Below are 25660 nucleotides of genomic sequence, written 5' to 3' on the forward strand. Positions count from 1 at the left end.
TAGGACCTCACTCACCTTGTCTTTCTAATATCCTGGGACCAACAAGGCTCCAACAACACTGCAGGTGATATCTAAGCTGGTAGTTTTGTGAGATTCTTCTCTGGTCATTCACTCTTTGGTGGAAAATTAAAGCTCCAGAGCTTTCCACTGAAGTAGTAATAATAATAATAATAATAATAATAATAATAATGAGAACAGTTCTCTCTATCGTCTTGTGCTTTACTGTTCCTGGAAAACCAGAGGAGAATTGTTGGGGGATGTTTCATAGTTACATTTTCACTGAGGAGGCCAGCTAGCTTGTGCTGTGAATAAATTATAATTGGTAATGGTATGCAGACAGAATGAGTGGATATTGGTATGTTGAGCTATGATAGGAATAAGAGGCCAGATCCTCAGTTGGTGTGCAGTCAATGCAATCTATTGTCAATGAAGCTGTAGCAATTTGCACTGATCCAGAAATGACTAGTCAAAGTTCATCTCTTTTGGAATATTTGTTTCAACAGTGATTGCATGTAACCATTCTCCCCTTCTAAGTTCCGGACTGCATGCTATCATCATGCACTGGACATTTTCTTTGGTTTGTTTGAAATGTCCAGGTTTTTCCCATATTTTCCCAAGAAATCTGAGGTTAGTCCAGACCTGTCTAATTGGATTAAGCAGAGGAAGAGATTCAGGGTTGCTGAGTCAGCTGTACCAATCAGAATGATGATGCTTATGATACTCCCACTAAAGCCACAAATGCCAGTAGGGGGAGGCACTGAACCACAGCTCCACAGGAGGAGGATAGGAAGGCATTGTGACCTGGGAGGCACAGTCTCTTCACAAGCTATCCAAGATGCACGGCAGGGCATGCATCTGCCCTGCCCTCACCTGCTTCCTTGAGGGCACGTTTTGTGTCCACAATTGCACAGAGGGAGAAATCCCTGTACCTTTTCCTTGCCCTTTTGCCTGTGCTAGAGGGGGAGACACACAATATGCATAACTGCTCTACTATACTTCTTTCTTGATCGTTCACCATTGCAAGCTACGTTGGTGGGGGGACCTGACCTTTCCATGCTGAGCGTACCAGCCGAATGAGCCATATTATGTGAGAAAGGATGAGCTTGTGGTTGAAGCACTAAACTGGGACTCAGGAGATTGGCACTGTCGGGCTATCTGGGTGACTTTGAGTCACGGTAAGCTCTTTGGGGTGACGACTATCTCCTGCTGTGTGTGTGTACAGCACTTTGCACAGTGGGATGCAGACATTGGCTAGAAGGCTTCTATGTACCCACAGCCTGCCCAGAAGTGTGGGGACCAGGCGCCCCGCCCTGCCTCTTCTGCCTGAGGCCCTGCCCCGGCCAAGCCGGAAGCTGGAGTGGGCTGGGAGCTGCGGACCCTCCACCTACCTGAGGTGCGGGGGGGGGGGGGGGGGCGCGAGAGCAGCTCCCGGCCCATTTTCCCACCTTGCAGGCCCCCTGCCCAGGGCAGGAGGAGGGTTCATGGTGCAGCTCCTCACAGCTGCCTGTGCAGCTCTCACCATGCGCAGGCTGCGGCCTCCCAGCTAGGTCCAGGTAAGAGCCGCGCACAGGCAGCTGTGGGAAGCTGCAGACCCTCCTGCCCTGGGCGGCGGGGAGCCTGCGGGGTGGGAAAATGGGCTGGGGCTGCTCTGATCCCCCCCCCCCCCCCCAGCCTGGGCAGGTAGAGGGTCTGCAGTAATAAAAAAAAAAAAAGGTAATAATTGGAGATAGAACTGGAAGGGACCTTGAAAGGTCATTGAGTCCAGCCCCCTGCCTTCACTAGCAGGACCAATTTTTGCCCCAGATCCCTAAGTGGCCCCCTCAAGGATTGAACTCAAAAGCCTGGGTTTAGCAGGCCAATGCTCAAACCACTGAGCTATCCCTCCCCCTTGCCCCACAGCTGCCTGGGCTCCCTGGCCAGTCTTCAGCTACCAGCCTGACCAGGGTGGGGGCAGGGCCTCGGGGAGAAGAGGAGGGTCAGGGGCCCTGCTGAAAAATGGGAGAGCCATGGCCCCCCACCCCCCATATTCCCCTTATTCCAGAGCCACTGTTCCTGGTAATACAAATAATAAAGAAAAAAATGGTGTTGCCCCTCGCTCAAAGTTAGCTGATGGTTGGGCCCAACTGATGTGCTTTTGCCCTCCATTCAAAGAAATATTTTACATCCTTCTCATTCCAGGGGCCTGGTACGAGAAGAAAATAATTAGAGAAAGCAAAGGATGGTTAGTATTTATAAAATAACACGGTATGTGTGATATCGTAGCCTCTCTCTCCCTCCCCTGCAATCCCCCACCATGAATGCGCTGCTATTGAAATATTTAAACTTAATACTAAAAAGAATGGGGGGGGGAACAGGTGAAAGGATTTCTCATTCCACTAAATTCACCCTTCCCAGAACCAACTTTATATGCAAACAGACTGGCATTTTCTTGACCCTTCTACATCTTAGCGAAAGCTGGCTTCCCAACTGGGGTCTTGGCTAGTCAAGCTGCTTTGTTGAAGTGCTAATGACTCGCAAAGACAGAGCGTAAGGTCTGTGGTAATCTCGCTGCGCCATACAATAGGACTAAGGCATTTGATAAAACTCTCTACCTCCACCAATGTTATTATTAGATATCCCAAGCTAAAGCAGTTCACAGGAACCAAACATCTGCCCTGTCAGGAATAAGTTTTCTTCGGACTCTAAGTCATAGCAAAGTGGCCACAACACGTAATAAAAATCTCTCTGCTTTTTTAAAATCCCAGAGATGGATCACGTTATTTTATCTCAGTGTTTTGTTTCCTGGCAGCTCTGATTCCAAAAGCTCCAAATCCCTTCAACCAGGCTTCAATCTGACTCCCACGAAAGCTCTGGCTTTTGATACATTGATCAGAAGATAAGACTACAACAAAGTGGATTTCTCACACGTTTGCATGGTAAGCACCATGCAATCAAGCAAACACAATCTCTCTAAAAAGGCAGAGGAGAGTGGAAGGGAAGCAGAGTGCCATCATGTCTGGAGCTTTGTCCTTCAAATGCATTCTACTCCAGGAGACAGGTTGGGTATTGTTCCTGAAGTGAAATACAATTAGCAATACAGAATATTTATACCATTATAAGGATCTATATTTTTCATGTATATAGGTCCTTCCATCCCAATGTATACATATGTACAGCATCAGTGACATGCAGCCAGAGTGGAACTACCCCCCCAAGCAGGAAATTGCACAGCAAATATTTTAATATCCACACACAAGGACATTTTTAAAGTTTTCTCTGAAAGTGCTCATGGAACACAGCGGCAAAGTGTGTGTGTCATGTCACCCCTCCTTCAGAGGCTCATTTACTACAGAATAATTGCCTACTACTGTTGCCAGCCAATGGAGTTATTCCTTTAGCTCAAGTGGTAGAGCTGTGTCCTGTGGTGCGGAAAGTCCTTGGCCGAAACCCTGCTGCTGCTGACTTATGGTAGAGGAGAAATCATAGAAATGCAGGGCTTGAAGGAACCTCAAGTCATCTTGTCCATCCTCCTGTACTGAAGCAAGATTGAGTAAAGATCCCTGACTGATATTCAAAAGCCTCCATGGATGGGGATTCCACAACTTCCCTTGGTAACCTGTTTGAGTGCTTAAATATTCTTTTAGTTAGAACATTTTTCTAATATCCAGCCTAAATCTCCCTTGCTGCAAACTAGCCAGATTACTTCTTGACCTGCGCTTGGTAGACTTGGAGAACAATTGGTCACCATCCTTTTTATAACCACCTTTTCCATATTTGATGACTTATGTTGCTACTCAGCCTTCCCTTCTCTAGAAAAAACACGCCTAATTCTTCCAGCCTTCCTTCATAGCTCATGTTGTCTTATCCTCTGATCATGTTTTGTTGCCCTCTTCTGAACTCTCTCCAATTTGTACAAATCTTTCTTAATGTGCAGCACCCAAAACTGAACACAGTACTCCAGCTGAGGCCTCACTCATGCGGAGTAGAGTGGACCAATTACCTCCTATGCATGTAATGTCATTACACGGAAGCATCCGGCACGAAACACATGCTCCTCACGCAGCTGTTGTTGACACACCATTGAGAGAAGTACAAGGGTCTATAGGCTTCTTGGAAGAAGTCCATGTTGAGGTGGTATGTTAACAGAGAGGGTAGACGGCGGGCACAAAGAGGAGTGCAAGACCAGGGCCCACGTGAAGCCAAGAGTGACAAGTGGCAAGAGGACTCAAAGGCATGGCATGTTGTGTCGCTTGGGCAGAATGAAGGGGACAAGATGAAGAAACACCGTTTGGGCTGGTGGCGAGCCACCCCTGGATGGACTCTTCACTCCCACTGCCTTCACCACTGGTTGAGGATGTTCATCTTTGCATCAGAGCTCAGCCCTGGGTTAGGTAAGTAATGTCACCCCCTTGTCTTTACTCCTAGACTGAAAAATATCTTCCTAAAGATGGGTGAGTGGGGGCTGGGCTATGTGAGAGGAATTGCACTGCTCATACAAAACACGGAGAGATCCAGAACCTCAGCTGGTGTAAATTGGAGTAGTTCTGTGGACTGGAAGAGAGCATGGGATTGCACAGCTCTGTGGACTGTAATGGAGCTGTGCTGATCTCCACCTATTGACCAGTTCCTTTCCTCCTTCTCCTGAATGTGCAGGTCCACAGGCAGACTCTTGAGCTGAAGAAGTATGTTGTTTATTTGCTGCTTCAGTGAGTGATCAATCCACTGAGACAGGGCACAGCATAGCGTTAAATACAAGCACAACCCCACATTCAGGTGCTCGCCTTAAATACACTGTTACCAAGATTCATTCAATATTCTAGAAAACTTTTTCTGCCTAGCACTAAGATTAGTTTGCTAACTCAGTTGTTTATCTGATTGGATGGCTGACCAAGTTGTGTACCTGATCAGGTTGCTGGCTCAGCTTTTTACCTGGTTGTTCTCTTTCCCTGCCAGGAATCTTTTTACATGTTCCAATACCTAAAATATACATTCTACATATTACATCCCACACCGCCAGCTGAATATCTGACCCAGAATGGCTGTCAACCTTGCTTCCTCATCATTAGACCAATACACCCAGGCATTGCACATCCCATTTTGTCTGCTCTCTACCCTTCATTTTACTCTCAGTCCTGCTTTATTCTTGTAGTCTCGATGTCGTATGAAATCAATTTCACAAGGCTGTAAAAAGAAGTTAAAACGTGCAACATAATTGTTTTTTTCCCTACATGAAGGCGAGTAACTGGACAATACAATTTCTTGGTAACGATCCTTTCAGTCTCGGAGTGCTAGTGCCCTTCCCTTGCCTATGCTGAATATTGTGAACAAATTGGGTTTTATTTATATTTGGTAATAAACGCCAGTCTAAATACTCCTAATTAATGTCCTACTAGCGGTCTGTAAGTTCACTTTCAGCAGCTCTTGCCCCAAGATAGAACTAGACAACCTGATGGAACTAGGAGATGGTGCAATTCTTGCCCTTGAAGATCATCCTTAGTTTGATTGCAAAATCATATAAGGCAGTGATACAAAAGAGATATTAGACTTCCCTTTTCACTCCCCTACCTGCAAAAGATTGTTCGCTACAGTATATTTTCTGATTCTTTCTCCAGTGTAATTTTAAGGGTAAAATTTCCAGAATAACCTCAACTCAGCTTCTAAGGTTGCATGCTCAGGTTTTTGTGCGTTTGATTTTGGTTGCCTTCCTTTTTTACATGCTAAAAAATCTGACATGTAGTGCTGGCAATAGCAGAGGCAAATAATTGTAGTCCATTCATGAACTCAAAGCAGCATGAGCAGGCCTGTGAAGCTTGAAGATGGTCATCCAAGTTCTGGGGAGGGAAAAGAACTTGGACATCCACAATGTGCTCAGAAAATTAGAATATGGAAATGTACAGGCTGCTTTTGAAAATTTGAATAAAAATGTCTCTAGTGATGGAGCTTCCACCACTTCCCTCAGGGCAGGGGCGGCTCCAGGCACCAGTGCTCCAAGCGCGTTCCTGGGGCGGCATGCCGTGGGGGGCACTCTGCCGGTCGCCGCTAGGGCGGCAGGCAGGGTGCCTTCGGCGGCTTGCCTGCGGAGGGTCCGCTGGTCCCATGGCTTCGGCGGACCCTCCGTGATTGGGGCGGCAAAATGTCTAGAGCCATCCCTGCCTCAGGGATTGTTAAAGACTCATAAGATCTCACTGTTAGGAAGTTTCCTCTTAATATTCAACCCAAAATTACCTTTTGTCTGTTTTGCATGATATTTAGCATTTGTATTGCACTTTACAGACTAATACCTTGTATCTACATAGAGCCTGGCCATCCATGGATCTCCAAGAGTGCAAAAGAGTGGGTGTTATTCCCATTTCACAGATGGGTAAACAGTGAAGTTGAGGCCACACTTCAAACTTGAGTGCACCAGAGGGTAGGCAGTTACATCCAATATATAGGCACCTGTCCAATTTTCATGGGCCCTGAGCATTAGCAGTCCCCATTGTATTCAGTGCAAGGCATGAGTGGTCAGCGTCTCTGCAATGATTTAATGCTGTAAAGCCTTTTTGAGATTGAGAGCAACATTTTCACTGATGTTGGATGCCTCCATTTTGGGTGCATCTTGGCACCCAAAATCAATGGCCACTTTTGGAGACTTTGGCTTTTGTTCAACAGAGCATTGTTTGGTGTCTCTCGATAGATCTTGCTTGTCACATCAGTTAGCTCAATCACACTTTGGGTTTCTTTCCAAAACAAAAAGGCTAATGTTAAAAACTGCATTAAAAATATGGAACCTTGAACCTCTAGGATCACAAGTTCAACTCCAGCACGTTTAAGTAGCTACAGAAGGTTGTAACCATACAGTGGCACATGTGAACGGAGTTGGTAGACTCTGTCCAGTTCAAAGTATACAAGTGGCCACATCATGACAAGCAGTCACCTCACTAGCTGAATCAGCTGAGAGCCAAAAGATTCAATGAGCAGTGAAATCGGAACTCCTAGGGCTGAGGTGGGGGTGACAACACAGGGGAGTTTGCATTGTTCTTGCCTCTGTTCTGCAGATGAAGAAAGGACTTCAGCCACCAAGGTTGTCAATCTAAAACTAAATCCACGTCCCTCTTCAAATCTCTTTATAAACTCTCTGTGTTTTTAAGTAATAACATTAACAAAGTTGGCTTGGCTGAATGCTTCCTGTCAGGATAGATATTCTGCATCTGCTGTAAACTGATGATGACACACAGATGTGCATCACATTAGGAGATAGCAGTTTGCCAGCTCTCCGAATTGCCGTTAGTTTATCCAGGACATCAGATTCTCAATGATGATTGCATGAAACATTTAAGCGTGGCAATAATCAGAATAGGCATTTTTAAAATGACACCTGGACACCTTCTGTCTCCTCCCTGTGCATGTGTCTTTGAGATGGAGCCGCTTATTTTACTGGCAAGAACTAGTTTTCTATCCTATTAGAGTGCAGTGCTCATGCAGCCATGGGAGAGTGAGATGGAGTCTCTTCTGCCTTGTCCATCATCTGCAAAAACATCAGCTAATCTCTGATTGCTGGGTCTTTATTTCCTTCATGAATGGGAGAGGTAGAAAGCGGTGCCAGATTGGTGGATCCCAGGTTTGGATTTGACTTGTAAATGAACTGCAATTTGAATACTTGCTTGATTGAGTTTTTCCAGCCCCCTTGCCTTTGGACAACAGGTTCCTAGTGCCATGAAGATGCAACTGGAGATGGGCCTGGGAAGAAGTGCACTGGCCCTGCAAGAGTGGAAGTCGGCCACATGGGCCTAATCAGCCTATTAGGCTGCAGAGCGGGGAGATTTAGGCTGGAGGAAGTTAATTGGAGGGAGGCTCACCTGTGAGAGAACAGGCAGGGCTTCTACAAAGCCAGGAGGAGGCTGCAGTCACTCCCTGGAGGAAGGGAGGTGTGCTTGGAGGCTACCGAGGCAGGTAGCCCACAGTTACTCCCTGGGAGGATGGAGCTGGCAAACCTGGGGGCAGGGGGGGGGAAACCCAGCCAGGTAGGAAAGGCTCAGGGAAGGTTCAAGAGGGAATAGAGCTTGGCTATTGGTTTGAGGGTCCCTGAGCTGGAGTGTGGTCCCAGGTTCCACTGCCAGCCACAGGGGAAATGGCACTGGCTGGGCAGGGAATGGGAAGGTTGCCTAAACCTGTTCATAAGAAGGGACTTTGATACTCCCCCAGAAGGGGAAGCCACTTAGTGACCTGGCCCGAGGCTGCAGTCCCCGAAATGAGAGACGGGCCACAGAGAAAGAAAGAGACTGAGTACAAGAGCCAGAAGGGACATCTGCCTGGCCAAGCTAATCCCCAGAACCACCAGGAGGTGGCACCGTCCAGCGGTGAGTAGAGCACCCCAACCACGACCCAGCTCCAAGCGTGCCTGAACTTTGTGGCAGTTGGGATCTGGATCCATTTATCGCATCGCAGGCCCTTATGTCTATCATGGGCTGAATCCAGACCTGATCAAACCAGAACTCTGGAGGAATTAAAATCCAGATCCAAACCCTAAGCCTTATTCCCTCTCAAATGCTTTACCGGTACCCAAACCCAAGTGGCAAGAAGTCCTACCTAACACTGATTACAGGCAGAGGACTGTTCCATATTGACAGATATGCGAATGCGGGTTGGGGAAATTGTTCTGCATATTTAAATAAAAATGATTTTTCTCCACTTCAGTGTCATTTTCACTGTTAATTTGTGATGCTTCGTAATGCAGGTAGAAAAGGCTCCAACATTCAGTCCTCCTGGAGTTAGAGGAAGACCTGTTTCATAGGCCAGATTTACAATAGAAACTTTTGACAGTATAATAGTGTTGCGTAGGGGTGTGACTTTTGTGTTGTGACTTCTCTATATGGGCAAAAGCCATAGTGCAGGCACATGTAACCCCTTGGGGCCATGCTCTCTAAACCCCTTTAAATCTTTTTCCTAAGGGGAGAGGGGGAGCAGTGAGAGAAAGGAGGGAAACTCCAGGGGGTGGCTCTGGAGAAGGAGGGAGAGAGAGGGGCAGCCGGCAGGCCCTTGCAAAGGAAGCAGAGAGAACCTGCCTGAGGCCTGAGGAGGACAGGGCCGATCGGGGACAGCCCAGGACAGGAGCCAGGAGCAGCACTGTGCCAGGGGGAAATCGCCCGAGAAGGACAGGCCGGAGCCGGACCCAGTATCACGGCTGCCCAGGGCTGCGTGGGGCTGTGAGTACTGGGGCTGGTGACTCTGCACTGGGAACAAGGAGGGAGGCTGTAGCCAGTTAAGTGGGGAGGGGGTCGCTCTGTGGGGCTTTGCAGAGAGCGGCAGAAGAGGGCACCCGAGGGGTTTGCTGGGGAGAGTTCACTGGCGCCGAAGACGACCAGGAGCCCCCAAGACTCACCACTGGACTGGAACTTTGCTCAGGCCTCCTGAACTCTGTGTGCAGACACATTGCTCAGTGTCTGCCCTTCCAAACTGTGCTACCACTGGGCCTGTGGGGCCTTGGCTTGGGTGCAGCCCTGTTTTCCTGCTCCCCCTATATTTCCCCTTGTTGTTTTTCTCCTCTCATCCCTCTGTAAATAAATATCTCCCTTTCTTATATAGACTGTGCTTTTCCTGTGGGTGGGTGTGTTCACTCTGGGGGGTTGGAACAGGTGCCCCTGGGGGGGAAGGGATTTCTCCTGCTGCGTTCCTGCGTGCGCTGTCTCTTGGCCAGGGCTGCCTGCAGAACAGACTCCATCTTGGCCACAGGGGCACTAAAGTTACACACAGTTATACTGCCATGAAGTGCTTTTGCTGATATAGCTTACGTTAGCTGGGGAGAGCAGTATAAACTATAAGGCAAAAATACTTTTTTGCTGGTAAGCTGCATCTACAACAGGAGAGCTCGCTGATCTTGCTCTACCCATAAACCTTTTCTAGTGCAGAGTAGGCTACAGATCCATAGCCTTTTAAGTCCAGAATCAGCTCGTCTGACCTCCTGCATTACTGCAAAAACAGCCAGTGACTGAAGCTGGCAGGAACAGCTGCAGAAGAGTTTAAGCAGGGACCATGATGTCGTCATATTGCTGTACAGAGTTTTCACTCTGGACATGCTCACCACTGTGCTGGCTGGGTGTTTGCTCCAACCCACTTCCTCCCTCGCTATCTCTTCCCTTCGAGCTCCCCTCCTCCCTCTGTTACCTCTTCTCTTTCCCTCTGCCCTGTCACCCCTCTGTGCCCACACTCCCATCCCTCGTCTTTCTCTTTAGCTGATCCCCACCTGCCAAAACTCCACAGCACAATTTTAGAATAAAACGGTGGCACTACCATGCAGTATACAAGCCATCCCTCTGTAAGCTACACCCCTCTCCTCTACCCTTCATCAGTTTTTTTTTAATTTAGGTTGTAAGCTCTTTGAGGCAGAGATTGTCTTCTGCTCTCTTTATGCCCTGCATAGCATACTGAGTCCCATTCTTTGTAGGCTCCTACGCACTACTGTAATACAAATAAAGCCTGTTCCCATCTGAGTCTTCCACCACCTGTCTCTGTCCACCCGACTGTCTCTGCCTGGGTATTCTGTGCCCTGCCCCTCCGGTCAAGTCTCAAAAAAGACAAAGCCTCTTCCAGGAGTAAAAAAGGCCCAACTGTAAGTCCAAACGTCCTCTTGGGCCATTCTAAAGTCTTCAGGTCCTGCAGAGATTTTCCTACACTCTTTCTTCCCCAGAATATTTTCTGCCCTGGCATCCTTTCCCCCCAAGGACTCCGGCAATTTACTGCAGGGATCTCCCTGTTCCTAGCAGGCCCTATCTCAACCCCACATGAGTCTGATCTGCTCCCTCTTCCAGTGTGGCTTCCCCAAGCCTTTCCCAGAGAGGCAGCTCCTCTTGTTCTTCTCCACTGGGTCTTCTCCCCTTGACTGAGTTCACAGTTCTATTTAAATAGTCTTCATCCTGATCCCCCACAGCTGGGATCTGTCATTATAATTTAGCTCGATCACATCCAACCGGGATCCCTAATTATCAGCTACATCACCAGTGGGACTGAGGGATAGCTGCAAAGTCACACACAAGGCTGACCCCAGCTTGTCTTGAAGTGTCAGTGAGCTTATGAAAGTGTCAGTGAGCGGTTCTCACACCAAGAGAGAACTAAAGCGGAGCAAAGTTGCTAGTTTTGACTCCCAGGGATCCATGACAATCTTTACTTTGGTTTTGGTTCATGTGAGTTTGCATCTCTAGTTTTCCTTTGAGTTTTGGACTTAAGCATTGAGTTTGGGGTTCGGACAAGTCAACTGAAATTGCCAGGTTTCGACAGGCTTGAGGCTGAAACCATAAGGAGCCACAGAGCCCTCCATGGCTTCAGTCTCTGCCATAAACTGCTCTGAGTTTGCTTAAAATTGAGTTCAGATTTGACAGCGAATGTTCACAAACCTAGCCGAAGGTACCAATGATACCAAACTCTTTCTTTTTGCAATGAAATACAATATTTTTCATAATGCTCCAGAGAGTTATTATTGCTATTGATATGGGAGGGTAGTGGTGGAGCTAAGGCATATTAGGTGACTCCTCTGAGGCCACCGAGTGAGCCAGAAGCAGGAAGGGTGAGAATTCAAGAGTCCCTTCTTAGCCCTACAGCGAACCCGCATCCCCAGTCCCACTTGACCAGGCTGAACCTGGTTTCAAGTTCTGTTGCAATAGTCGCGTGCAGCTCTGGACAGAGCTTCACTTCATAATCAGACACACACGCCAGTGCCTGGAATACGCCCAGTGCAGCACCCAGAGGGAATCCGTTGCTTCTGAACTTAGAAAGGAAACTAACTTGCTGCTCAGACTTATTAGAACCATTGTGTCCTTCAGCTGGGATTGTTAAGGACTGATCCTTTCATATGCCAGCATGCCGGAGGTGCCTATGGGGTCCCCCTTACAGTAATACCTGCGCATCTCATAGTCTTTAATGTATTTATCCTCACAACCTTCCTGTGAGGTAGGGCAGTGTGATTATCCCCATTTCACAGATGGGTATGAAAGAACAGAGAGACTAAAGCCCACAGCCTCAAATCAGCGGGCGTTAGATGCCTAAATACCTTTGAGGATCTGATCCTTATTGACTTGCCCAAGGTCACCCAGGAAGTCTGGGAGGGACCAGGGAATTGAGCTCAGGTGTCCTGAATCCAGTGCTATCAGCCTAACCCCTTCACCACTCTTTCTCTCCAGGATGGAGACAATGCACAACAGGTGAATAAACAGACAACCAAGTGAAAAGCAGGAGGACAAGGTAACAGTGGAGGCAGGTTCACTTGCATAGTTTAGTTGTCATGGCGGTCACCGTAGTCCCAATCTAACTAATAACAAGATACCAATAGTGACAGGAATAGAGGAATAGAGTCACAGAGGTCTTTGTCGTCTAGACACAGGCTGACCAGTGCCAGAGGGACATCAGCACAGCAAAGATGGATTTTAAGAAAGAATTTAAAACAGGTTAATTTGGTGGCTTTCCTAATTTGACAAGGGAGTTCTTCCCATCACAAGGTATCATGTAGCCATTAAAGACAATGGAGTTTTTATCATTCAGAGATAGGCCAATGCTGTGTGGTTTCGAAACCCGCCCTTCCTTATTCAAACCATCACTCTGCAAGAGGTCCATCTAGGTGATCATAATGGTCCCTTCTGGCCTAAAAATCTATTAATCGAAGGCCAGTGAAAGTACATTCATGCCCCAAAATGAATGCATGGAGGAAGATGGCCTATGCAGACATAATACATGTGTGAAGACAAATGAGGGAGAAGGCATGAGAAAGCAAGTGTTACTGGTCTGCCATGGAATCTGTTTTGAGGGACTATATCCAGGACATGATTTGGTGTGCTGAAGACTCAAGAGGAAAGTCTGCCGGACTGTGCAACAGGAAGTGCTGCTTGCAGACAGTTCACAGAGACTGAGCATCATCTGTCAATGCAGATGTGGGGGTAGGAGAGGCAGAGATTGGGGGAGTATGAAAGGAGCAGGAGCTAAAGCAAGAAAGTGGCAATAGGATGGAGAGTCCTTTTTTGGAACAATAAACCATCAGGATAACTGGATGGTATGCGCTGCTAACTCTGTATTAACTATGACTTCCTCTGTTGAGTCTAGCTTGGCACACAGCTTTAGGTGCCAGAGTTTCCAAAGAGCTCAGGGAGAGCTTTCCCAATGCTCAGCACCCACAACCGGGACCGGATTTGGTAAGAACTCAGAGCCCAGTGTTGTGCGTTCAACAAGGCCCCTGGTTTTGGAGCTGAACTGGGCCACTGCACTCTTTTAAACTTGCTGGCTATGCTGGGCCATGACCAAAACAGAATAAACAGCCGCTAGAAAGATCCCAGCCCCCTCCCACCCAGCCAGTTCAAACAGTGCCATGCGGGGAATGCAGAAATGTCTCTAACAGAGACATGCTAAGCCACAAACCTTGGAGCTGAACTTCCCCAGAGGTGTTTGCATCCAGCATTTGGGGGTGGGGTTCAGATCTAATCATTTTGCATTGTGCAAGGAGGAAATTGCTGAGATTCAACCACAGATATCAAGGGGGTGGGTGAAGTGGATCCAGACGCCTGGATGAAACCTAGAGCCAGCTGTTGTTCTCTCTGCAAATTGGCCTTAACTAAATGTGAAACAGATTGGGTTTAAGGTTGCTAAATCTTTTATTTTTGTCTAGACTTGACTGCTTTCTAGTAAAGTGCATGCAGGGGCTGTAAGCTGCATAATGTTATTACTGTTTGCCGAAAACAGGCATTTTGCTCTGATAGGATAATTGAAATTCGAGCTGCACTTTATACAATTTGACATTAATTTTGGTTATTTGTGGGATGAAGTTTGCCCCGTGCAATGAGAGCCGACAGTAAAGGAGCACACTGGAAATGGAAATACACAGCGCCATTAGGTGCAAGGCTTGATTTGTAAATCACGCCGATGGGAATAAAACGGGGGATGGGAATAAAAGTGGCAAAGCTCAGCTTTTCACATGTTAAATAATTCAAGAGGGAAAACATTACAAGTTCACCACAAAAGCTGGGAGTGTGAAAACAATGGCACCTGAGCGAATCAGGAATGCCAAGCTTTGATTAAATGTCATTTCAGTTTGATTAAAGCATAACATCAAGGTTGTGCGTTGCTTACATCTGGGATGAAGCATGTCATTTCGGTTTCAAGTTCTGAAAAAGTCAAAGCAACCCCCAAGCCTGGGAAAGACAATCCCCAGAATGATAGTAGAGCACTCTTTAATTAGCAGAGAAAGGAACGGCAAGATCCAATCCCTGGAAATTGAAGCCAGCAAAGCTCAAAGTGGAAAGAAAAGACACTTTTTTTTACCATTGAGGGCAGTTACCCAATGGAACAGATTCCCAAGAGAGATGATGGATTCTCCATCACTTGTGTCTTCACATTGAGAATGGGCGTTTTGTAAAAAGATACGCTCTAGTCCAGCTACTGGGCTCAATGTGGGAATTTCTGAGTGAAATTCGATGGCTGGAGTTTTCCATGAGGTCAGTTTAGATGATCATAACGTGGCCTTAAAGCTATTAATCTAAGGCCAGTGAATTGTACTCATGCCATAAAGTGAATCGAGAGGTACCATGCATATGAGGACAGATGATGTGAGAACTACAGAGAAAGCAAATGTGCTAGGACTGTCCTGTTGTACCTCTGATGGCTACCCTGCCATTATTCTTTCCCCCAGGCTAACAGATGGAGGCTGTGACACCAGTCAGCAGGTTTACCTGGAAAAGGCTCTGAGATAGCTAGAAAAACTGTCACTCTCTCGGGGTGGATCAGCTAAAACTGAGTTTGTTTTGATTAAGTTTGTACAGGGTCTAGCACTTGATTGAGGTTTCTGGGCGCTACCCTATTTAAGTAACAAATTAAGTAATGTTTGTTGTTTGTAATGGTGTGGTAGCTGTGTTGGTCCCAAGATATGAGAGAGACAAGGTAGGTGAGGTAATATCTTTTATTGGGTCAACAGAATAAATATCCATTAATATTTGTTGTTTGTATTACAGTAGCAATAATCATCCAGCTGCAACCATGATCGGAGTCCTAGTCGCTAGGCACTCTACAACCATGTAAAACTTGTCTGCACGGGGACAGCCAGGAAAATTAATCCAAATTAACTAAAGGTGTGAATTTGAAGTGGATTAATTAAACTGCATTAAACCCCTATGTTTACACCCTCATTTAGAATTAAAGTGGCCTTAATTTGGTTTAGTTTAGTTCATTTCCAAAACGAATTAAGCTAAACCATATTAAGGCCACTTTAATTCTGAGTAATTGCACCCACACAGGGATTTAACTAATTCACTTCAAAAATCACACCTTTAGTTAATTCAGATTAATTTTCCTGGGTGTCCCCATATGGAAAAAAAGCCTAAGCTTATTATTATCTGTATTTCATTATTATTTGTATTTCATTAACACTTAACTGAGATCAGGGCTCCATTGTTCTAAACAGGGTACAGACACAGAGTGACAGACGGTCCCTTCTGCAAAAAGCAGAGATGTTAAATATAAAAGACAAAGAAAGGGTAGGGGAAAAAGAGTATTATTGGCCTCTTATTGCATAGGAGGAATTAAGGCACAGAGAGATTAGATCATTAGTTTAGGATCACACAAGAAGTCTGTATCAGAGATAGGACTTGCACTCAGCTTTCCAGAGCCACCATGCAATGCCTTCACCACTTGACCATCCTGCCTCTCTGCTAAATAATAATCCTTGGCAGTGGATATTCTGATGAAGCGCTTTGGACAGTGCAGAGCTTTGAGAGGACCACATCCCACTTCCAGTCTCCATCTGTTCATCCAGTTTCAGTTAAGCCCATTAGAATTAAAGGGACAGTTAACTTGGAAATCATATTCCCATCCGGACAACATAGACCTACTGTTGTTTTACAACTAGCACCTGGGACTTCCATCACTGACAGATTAACGAGAAGACAAAACTTTCTTAACGGGGTTACCTGTAGTCTGATCAGTGTTTGGCCATATATAGTTGGGGTTGGTCCTGCTTTGAGCAGGGGGTTGGACTAGATGACCTCCTGAGGTCTCTTCCAACCCTAATCTTCTATGATTCTATGTGCTGATTCCATGTTTAAACACAGCTGATGGCTTAGCTTCAGGCTCTATAACCCTAGATCTGTGGGTCACTGCCTTATAATTTCCCAGAAGTCCCCCCAAATTTTCTTCCGATGATGACAATAGGACATTGCTTTCACTGTTTTTATTGACGTTTTTCCCTTTCCATCCCCTGTTCATGCTGGTTTGTTGTTGTAGGGTTGCTCGTGAAGACCAGGCAGTGCACACTGGTTGGTTGTTATGGGGTCATTCATGGAGCAGGCATGTTATTTTCAGGTTGCTTATGAGTGCTGGGGTGCACGTGCTGGTTTGTTATTGCAGGATTTCTCTTGAGAACTGGATCACTCATAGTTATTTATTTCTAAATAGCTTTTTGTTTGCAGAAATAAGTATTTTGACTATTCTGTAATTTGAGAACCCTGTCTCCAGCCATAGAAAGGGAGGCCCTCCTAATTTGGATCCTGTCTTTTTAAGGAATTACGAATCTGCTTGTGCGTAGAATAAGAGAAGCATTTTTTTTTCGAGATGGAAACAGGTTTTTAAAAGCCTCAATAAAATATTAACGTTTTTTAAAAGTGCAGGTAATACATATTTTCAATTTCTCATGGCAGCATTCATCTATGTATATTATAGGCAGTATATAATATCCTGAACCGTTTCACTATCAAATGTAGTAGCCGTCACAACAGAGGAAGGTAGATCTCACTGACTAGTAGAATCTGAATGCCTGAAGTCATTTATTGCCTGAAACACACACACACACAATTTCCAAGCCAGTTAAAATATGTACATTTCACTTAAGAAAAGAGTAATGCTAAATTAAGCTTTGCATCTCTGCCAAGGTCAATAGCTCCACAAAAATGCATCTGGATTTCAGGATGGATGCAGAATACACAAAGGGCTAGGCTATATCATCTTCATTCACACTAAGCGGTACCTTGCTCCATGAGTAGTGGAAATCAATCAGCCAATTTGTGAAGGAAAATAATTACCCTATGTCAGTAAGCAGGGCTTAAATTCTCATATACTATTTCCTGGAGCCTCCCCATGCCCCTTCCCATTCAGTGCTTGGAACTTCAGCTTTGTGGAGTGAAAATATTTACCAGAACTTCATTCTGGAGGGCTCTGGCTGAATTTAAACCCCGTTAGTAAGGGTGGTAGATTCAGGTCCATTTATAGAGACTGGATTTCTGAAAGTGTTGGTCCAGATCCATTTATGAGGAAGCAAAAAATAAGAGGGGTAGGAATTCATTTTTATAGCTGTATTACTGTTCCACAGAACTCATGTGAGATAACCTTCTGATAAACTAAAACAGAACAGTGTAAAGGAGAAAATTATTAAACAAAAGAAACTCCCAAGTGAACTCCCAATAAGTTCAGAACAATCAAAAATCCAACGAGTGTTGAAAGGATCACCTAGAACCTCATGGAACCGTATGGGTTCTACAATATCCGGTAGAATAGTTTTTGCTCAGTACTGGGGAAGCAGGGTTTTGTGTTTTAGCTTTGACCTTCTGCAATCCATCTAAAATAAATTGTGATATTCCAAAGTCTTCTTGAACTACTCTGAGAACCCAAACTTTCCCCAATTGTCTTTTCTCAAATATGCTACATAAATGGAAGTCACCCGTATCGGCTTAAACAAGACTGGTTCTGTAAGATAATATCTAGAGGTTATGTATCACTTTGTTTTGGCTACCAATGTTCATGGAATCTCATATTACATTCATGGACGAGCTTGGTGATGCTGCTTGAAGTTCTAAAAGCTTTGGGTGAAGCATTTCACTTCAGCTGAAATGCTTCATCTGAGCTTCCATGGAGAAGGACAATTAGGAAGGCTCATGGTTCCTAGAATTGGTAAAATTAACAGAGCTAATTAATTTGTTTAGTAGCTGAATGGAAAGCAAATGATTGACAGTAATTAGTCTCTGGAGTTGCTAGCAGAGGAGTTAATCAAATCACCCATACCACAATTGATTAGACACATCATTTATCAGTTACTCTGGCTAAATACTTCACTGGCATTACTTTTCTCCTTTACAATGTTAGTCTGGTGCCTTTACAAGGCAGAGAATTACTTAAAATGAGTAAAAAGTCCAGCAGACTGAAGGTTACAACATTGTTGTAACTTGACTTGAAAACATTAATCTCATGGGAGAGACGTGCAAGTGGCTAGAGAAATGGGATAACGGTCAATTGTTGGATGCTACGTTTTGTGGAGTTAAGGGAGTAGCAAATAGCTAACACACAGATAAAAGTGGAAATGAACATGATAGTAAGCTAGAGAAGCCCATGATACCATATGCAATCCAATTCTAGGGTTATTTTCTTACCAATCAAAATATTTTTTTCCATCTACACTATTGCACAACTGGCCAGGTGCATTGTGAGCTTTATTTTATTTCCGCTTTACTTTCTCCAGAGCATTGTCTATTGAAGGTAGGAAACCTGACTAAATGGTCTGGTTCCAGTATGGCAATTCCTATGGGTGACCCAGTTCATATTAAATAACAACCTACAGGCCTTGAGTTTCTTCTTACCTACACAGCTTATTGTTGAATAGGGGAGGATTGAAACACTGAGTCTGCAAGCAGTAGAGAGTAACTTTAGTGCACAGAATGGCAAGTTCCCTATGTAAGGAGTACATTATCCTTCTGCGGGGGGTGTCAGTGCATAGACTCATAGACTTTAAGGTCAGAAGAGACCATCATGGTCATCTAGGACCTCCTGCACATCGCAGACCACAGAACCTCACCCACCCACTCCTGAAATAGGCCCGTAACTAAAGCCACGATTTAGTCATGGGTATTTTAAGTAAAAGTCATAGACAGGTCATGGGCAAGAAACAAAAATTCACAGCCAGTGACCTATCCATGACTTATATCATAAATACCCTTGATTAAATCTTGGGGGAGGGGGCACTGCAAGGAGCCTCGGGGGGTTGGCCTGCTGCGGAGGGGAGCCGTGTGAGGCCAGAAGTGTCTCTGGCCACTGGTGGGGGGGAGCCCTTGGGGGCCAGCGGCTGCTCTGGCCATTGCCAGATGCTGCTACGGCTGCCCTGGGACCACTGCCGGGGACCACCATGCTGCGGCTGCTCCCACTGCCCCAGGACCGCTGCTCAGGCAGTTCCCGGGGCCAGCTGCTTCAGTGGCCCAGGGGTCAGCCACACTGGCCGCTGCAGAAGACACGGAGATCACAGGAAGTCATGGAATCTGTGACTTTTGTGACCTCCATGACAAGACATGGAGCTCTACCCATAACCTCTGGCTGAGTTACTGAAATCCTCAAAGCGTGTTTTAAAGATTTCAAGTTACAGAGAATCCACCATTTACAGTAGTTTAAGCCTGCAAGTGACCCTTGTCCCATGCTGCAGAGGAAGGCAAAAAACCTCCAGGGTCTCTGCCAATCTGACCTGGGCGGGGAAAGCCTTCCTGACCCCAAATATGGTGATCAGTCAGACTCTGAGTACATGGGCGAGACCCACCAGCCAGACATCTGGGAAAGAATTCTGTGTAGTAACTCAGAGCCCTTCTCATCCAGTGTCCCATCACTGGCCATTGGAGATATTTGCTGCTAGCAGTCACAGATCACACGCCATTGTAGGCAGTCGCATCACACCATCCCCTCCAGACACTTATCCAGCTCAGTTTTGAAGCCAGTTAGTTTTTTTTTCCCACAGCTTCCCTTGGAAGGTTGTTCCAGGATTTCATTTCGTCATCTAATTTCTAGCCTAAACTTGTTGATGGCCAGTTTATATACATTTGTTCTTGTGTCCGCATTGGGGCTTAACTTAAATAACTCCTCTCCCTCCCTGGTATTCATCCCTCTGAAGTACTTATAAAGAGCAGGCATCCCTCCCCTCAGCCTTCTTTTGGTTAGGCTTAAACAAGCCAAGCACTTTGAGTGTCCTCTCATAAGGTAGGTTTTTCATTCTTTGGATCATCCTAGTAGCCCTTCTCTGCACCTGCTCCAGTTTCAATTCATTCTTATTACATATGGGAGACAAAAATTGCACACAGTATTCCAGGTGAGGTCTCACCAGTGCCTTGTATAATGGTACTAACACTTCCTAATCTCTACTGGAAATACTTTGCCTGATGCATCCTAGGACTGCATTAGCCTTTTTCACAGAAACATCACATTGGCGGCTCATAGTCATCCTGTGATCAACCAATCCACTCAGGTCTTTCTCCTCCTTTGTCATTTCCAACTGATATGTCCCCAGATTATAGCAAAAATTCTTGTTGTGATTCCTAAGAACATGACCTTGCACATTGCACTATTACATATCATCCCATTTCTATTGCTCCAGTTTACAAAATCCCTGAGGAACTGCACCGGTAACCTCCCTCCAGAATGACAGTTCACCTTTCAGAATGACCTGTTGTAGTCTTCCCTTTAACAAGTTCCTTATCCACCTTTCAATTTTAATATTAATCCCCATCTTCAATTTAACTAATAATTTCCCATGTGGAACTGTAGTAGTAGTAGGCATCGTTCAGTCTCGAGAGACCATGGGTAGGCACCCTGAGATGCAAAGAATTTACTCTATTGGTTTTATGGCAGCTGAAGAGACCCACTCGAGAGAGACAACCTCTGCCACATCTGTCACATTTAAAGGTGATGCTTCGGCCCTTTGGGTTCTGCCTTCTGCCAGATCTTTTTTCCTCTCCTAAGCTGGACGGCTTCCTCTCGGAACTCCAGAGACCTTTGTTCAGCTCTTAGTTCCAAAGGCTGCGGTCCTGAGTGTGATCTTCCCAGTTATCCACATCCACGTCCATTTCTTTGAGGTCTCACTTGCAGACATGCTTGAAATGCAATTTTGGGCATCCTTTGGGTCTTTGTCCAGATGCCAGTTTGCCGTAGAGGATATCCTTTGGGGTGTGCCGTAGAGGATATCCTTTCGGCACACATGCCCAAGCCAGTGGAGGTGTCTCTGTTTGAGGAGTATTTGCATGCTGGGTATGCTGGCCCATTTGGAACTGTATCAAATGCCTTACTGAAATCCAGGTAGATTAGTTCTACTGCATTTCCTTTGTCAAAAAAGTCAGTTATCCTCTCAAAGAAGGAGATCACGTTTTTTTGTAAAACCATGTTGTATTTTATCCCAATTACTGTTAACCTCTATGTCTTTAACTACTTTCTCTTTCAAAATTTATTCCAAGACCTTGCATACAATTAAAGTCAAACAGGCCTGTGGTTTTCCAGATCATTCCCCTCTTCCCCCCCTTCTTAAAAATAGGAACCATATTAGCAATTCTCCAGTCTCAGGGTACAACCCCTGAATTTACAGATTAATTAAAAAATCTTGCTATTGGGTTTGCAATTTCATGTGCCAGTTCCTTTAATATTCTTGGATGGAGATTATCCAGACCCCCGGTTTAGTCCCTTAAAGGTTTTTGAGTTTGACTTCCACCTCCGATGTGGTAAATTCTATCTCCATGTCTTTGTTCCCATTTGTCACCCTGCCACTACCCCAAGCTCTTAATTAGTCTAATTAAAAACGGAGGCAAAGTATTTGTTCAGGTGTTGGGCCATGCCTAGATTATCTTTAACCTCCACCCCATTCTCGCTGTCCCACTTCCTCTTTCCTTGCTTTCTTTTTATTGATATGGCTATAGAACCTTTTACTATTGGTTTTAATTCCCTTTGCAGGGCCCAACTCTGTTTGGCTTTTGGCAGTTCTCACTTTACCCCTACGCTTTCTGACCCACCAAGAGGTAGCTTTCCTTGCTGATCCATCCCATCTTCCATTCCTTGTAGGCTTTCTGCTTTCTCTTAGGGCATATCTACTCTGCCACTCTAGTCGATCTAATTTATGTCACTCAGGGGTGTGAAAAAGACAGAGAGCTGTCCGCCCTGGCCATCTGTCAGTGAAAAATGTTCTCCTGCTGACATAGCTTCCGTCTTGCGGGTGGAGTAATTATGCAGCTGTGCCAATGTAGCGCTTCTAGGGTAGACCTGCCCTCAATCACCTGTTTGAGATGCTTGCTCATCCAGATTGGTCTGGAACCCTTCCCTATGATTTTTTCCCTTGGCTTGGGAGGCAGGCTTCTGATAGTTTCTGCAACTTTGACTTAAAGTAATTCCAAGCCTCCTCCACATTCAGATCCTTGAGTTCTTCAGTTCAGTCCACTTCCCTAACTAATTATCTTTATTTCTTAAAGTTTGGCCTTTTGAAATCTAGGAGCCTAGTTGCAAGATCTATTTTTGTTTATCCTTCCATTTAGTTTACACCGAATTAGCTCATGATCACTCAGTCCAAGGTTTTCCCCTACAACCAGTTCTTCTATGAGGTCCTCACTACTCACTAATGTCAAATCTAAAATGGCATCCCCTCTTGTTGGTTCAGTGACTACTTAGTGAAGAAATCTGTCAGCTAGCAAATCCAGGAAAATCTGGGCCCTACTATTATTAGTAGCACTTATCCTCCAATTTATATCTTTGAAGTTAAAGTCCCCCATAATCACCCACTCCCCAATAGTATTAATTCCATTGAAAACATTAAAGAGGTCTCTATCCATATCCAAATTGGATCCTGGTGGTTTGTAGCACACCCCAAGCACCATCCCAGGGGAGCATCTAGTAGCTTTCTTCCCCAAAATGATTTTGACCGAAACAGACTCTGTCTTATCCATTCCATCACTTCTGATTTATTTACAGTCTATCACATCATCAGTACACAATGCTACTCCACCACATTCTTTCTTTCTTTCCACATTCCATTCAATACCTGTACTCCAGTCATGACTATTATTCCACCATGTTTCTTTTATCCCTACTCTAGTGTAAATTAAAAAAAGCTGGGAAGAGGCAGTGATGTGATGGACCATGAAAGCAGAAAAGTGTCTTGATTTTTAGAACTAGCAGCCACCCAGGGGATATTGACTGATCAGAAAGGATGAGGTTGGGCTGAAATTCAGGATCTTTTGCATCAGCCCAAATGTGAATTTTTTTTAAGCTGGAGGAAAAAAGACCTATTGAGCCATTTTTCACCTATCAAAGAAAAAAGACCTACAATATCCTTTGCTTAGAAAAACTAAAGGTTCTTTTTCTTAATTGGCCTAAATAATTCAAAACCAGCTGAACACCACAAAATTGGTAAAATAGTATCTGACGTGTTGTGGGCTGATGCCCTTGGCTCTCTCTATGGGGCAGTGCTGGAGAGAAGACCGAAGTCAAGACTTCCTCTCATCCCAAGCTCAGCCCATAGTGGGGCCACATGGATTGAAGCCCCACATGGCTCAGGAACTGTTTGGAGATTTGTTTCCTTCCGAGGAGCTGTGGGCGCTGTCCGGGGTTCTCTGCTCGGTGTCCCCGTCAGGCTCCCTTCTTATGACCCTTTGACTGCATTCCTGTCCCTGTTCTTTTATTAGTTGTCCCCTGCAATTAGTGGGTTTCTGAGGCCCTGTGGAACCTCCCCTTAGGCTGGGGGGGGATCCGTTAGCATGGGGTGGGCTTCGCCTGCCCCGTTTCCCGGAAACCCAATAGATACAGTAACCTGTTCCAGACCTTCCCCTCTCTGAGCCAGTCAGCAGAGCTGGCTACCCTGATGGGAAGGAAGGTGGTCTGTGTGTACTGGATCCTGGAAAGGGGTCTCCCTTCCTGACACCACAGGGAATCATGGGAGGAATTGAGCCCCAATGCCTCCAGTGTTCTCCATGGTACAGTTTGGCTTCCAGAGCTCTCGTTATCAGTGGCTGTGTCTAAAGGTCACATCTAATTATGTACTGAGGGCTAGAAACAGCCATTCAGAGGATCTCAAAGAGGTTAGAGAAGTACTGTACCTCCTTCCCCCCCCCCCCATGCATTGGCATGATTGCATTGCAATAAATGGAAATAATAGCCTAGAATGCCACTCCTGGTGCTTTGCGCCCGGCCTGTGGCCTTGATGCGTTTTGGCTTCTGTCGTGCCTGATTGCTTCCTTCCCTTGAAAAAGGGACACTCATCAAGGTGAGGTCGCTCTTTTGTGACTGCCCTTCATTCCACATTTTCCCTGTCTGCTTCTGCCTTCTGCACAGACCCTGCCTTCACATTTGTTGAGGGACGACTGACCAGAAAGAAAAGCAGAACATTAAACTTCTTGTTGGAGGGCTGCGTGTGTGTGTGTGTGTGTGTGTGTGTGTGTAGGGGAAAAGGTTATTCCCTCCCATTTTAAAATTGTGAACGTTCTTGTATAAAAATGACAAACAAGTGAGAGCAATTAAACGTGTGGGTAGGGTCGGAGCTGGTTGGGCTCCTATGACCCCGGCTATGATTCTGTCATGGAGGTCACAGATTCTGTTATTTTAAGAGATGGCTGCGAATGCTTTGGCTTCCGCTACAGCCTCTGGCGGTGGGGCTCAGGCTTCCTTACCGTGTTGTTCATGAGGTTTCCATGATTGTTTATTGCCCGCGACTTTTAATCAAAATACCTGTGCCAAAATCGTAGCCTCGCCTGTGAATAGGTTATTGCATAACTATCCATGAGGGAATTTCTCGCACCTTCCTCTGAAGCATCTCATTTTGACCACTTGCTCTTTGTTGTAGCACAACTGCAGTTGCACAGACTCAGGTCTGTCTATGCGGCAGCTGGGAGTGTGCTTCCCGGCGTGGGCAGACAGACTCACACCAACACTGCTCCAATTAGCGTGCTAAAAATAGCGGGGTGGCCTCGGCAGGACCAGCAGCAGCTGACCCCCCGCCCCGAGTACATACCTAGGAGGCTGGATGGGATTGTACAGCCTGGGCTGCTGTGACCACATGGCTCTTTTTAGTGCATTAGCTGGAGCAGAGCTAGCACACATCCATCTGCTCACGCTGGGAAACATGCTCCCAGCTGCAGTGTACACGTACCTGTAGAGGCTCCATCATGCTAGGCATGGCCATGAAGCATAGGCACCAACTTTCCCCGACTCCATCCTTTCCCCGCCCCTGCTCTGCCCCCATTCCAACCCCTTCCCCAAAGTCCCCACCCCAACTCCACCCCCTCCCTGCTCCTATTGGACCCCTTCCCCAAATCTCCGCCCTGCCCCCCCCTTCCCCGAGCGTGCCACGTTCCCTCGCCCCCCCAGCACTCGCTGGGCAAATCAGCTGTTTCGCAGCAGAAAGCGCTGGGAGCTAGGGGGAGAAGCAGGATGCGTTGCATCCAGGGGAGGAGGCAGAGCAGAGGTGGAGGTGAGCTGGGACTGGAGGCAGGGCAGGGAGCTGCCGGTGGGTGATAAGCACCCACCAATTTTTCCCCATGCGTGCTCCAGCCCTGGAGCACCCACGGAGTCGGCGCCTATGCCATGAAGTGCTTACAAATGGGGCAGGCAAGGCAGAGAAAGGATGGCAGGGATAGATCCTGGCCAAAGCTCACCCATCGGATGTGTGGCAAATGGGGGAATGGAACCCAGGGTGTTCCCCTGCATCCCAGTTCAGCAAGTATCAGACTGTCGACTAGAAGGAAGACTGTTCTGCTCTGCTCTGGCAATCCCTATGCAGATCGTGTTCAAAATTAGACTAAACTAGCTGCCCCATTGCTCCTGGGAAGTGGCTGCCTAATGTAAATAGAATTTAATAGCATCAGGAGTTGTAATTCAAGCAAAGCAGACAATCCCAAAGCCCTGGCTGTAATGCATTCCTGGTAATTACCCACGTGAGCTCTGGAGAGCGACTCTGCAAGTC

At 46.1% G+C, this 25660-nt stretch overlaps 1 long non-coding RNA gene across 1 annotated transcript in view; it reads left to right on the plus strand.

Moving 5' to 3' along the window:
- The first annotated feature begins 1059 nt into the window (after nucleotides 1–1059).
- LOC123362888 overlaps nucleotides 1060–25660 on the plus strand; it is a 45453-nt gene continuing 20852 nt past the window's right edge. The window contains exon 1 of the long non-coding RNA XR_006576624.1: nucleotides 1060–1175. This is a non-coding gene — a long non-coding RNA (uncharacterized LOC123362888). The remainder of the gene's footprint in view (nucleotides 1176–25660) is intronic.

Source organism: Mauremys mutica, chromosome 2, assembly GCF_020497125.1.
Source record: "Mauremys mutica isolate MM-2020 ecotype Southern chromosome 2, ASM2049712v1, whole genome shotgun sequence".
NCBI classification, from domain to species: Eukaryota; Metazoa; Chordata; order Testudines; family Geoemydidae; genus Mauremys; species Mauremys mutica.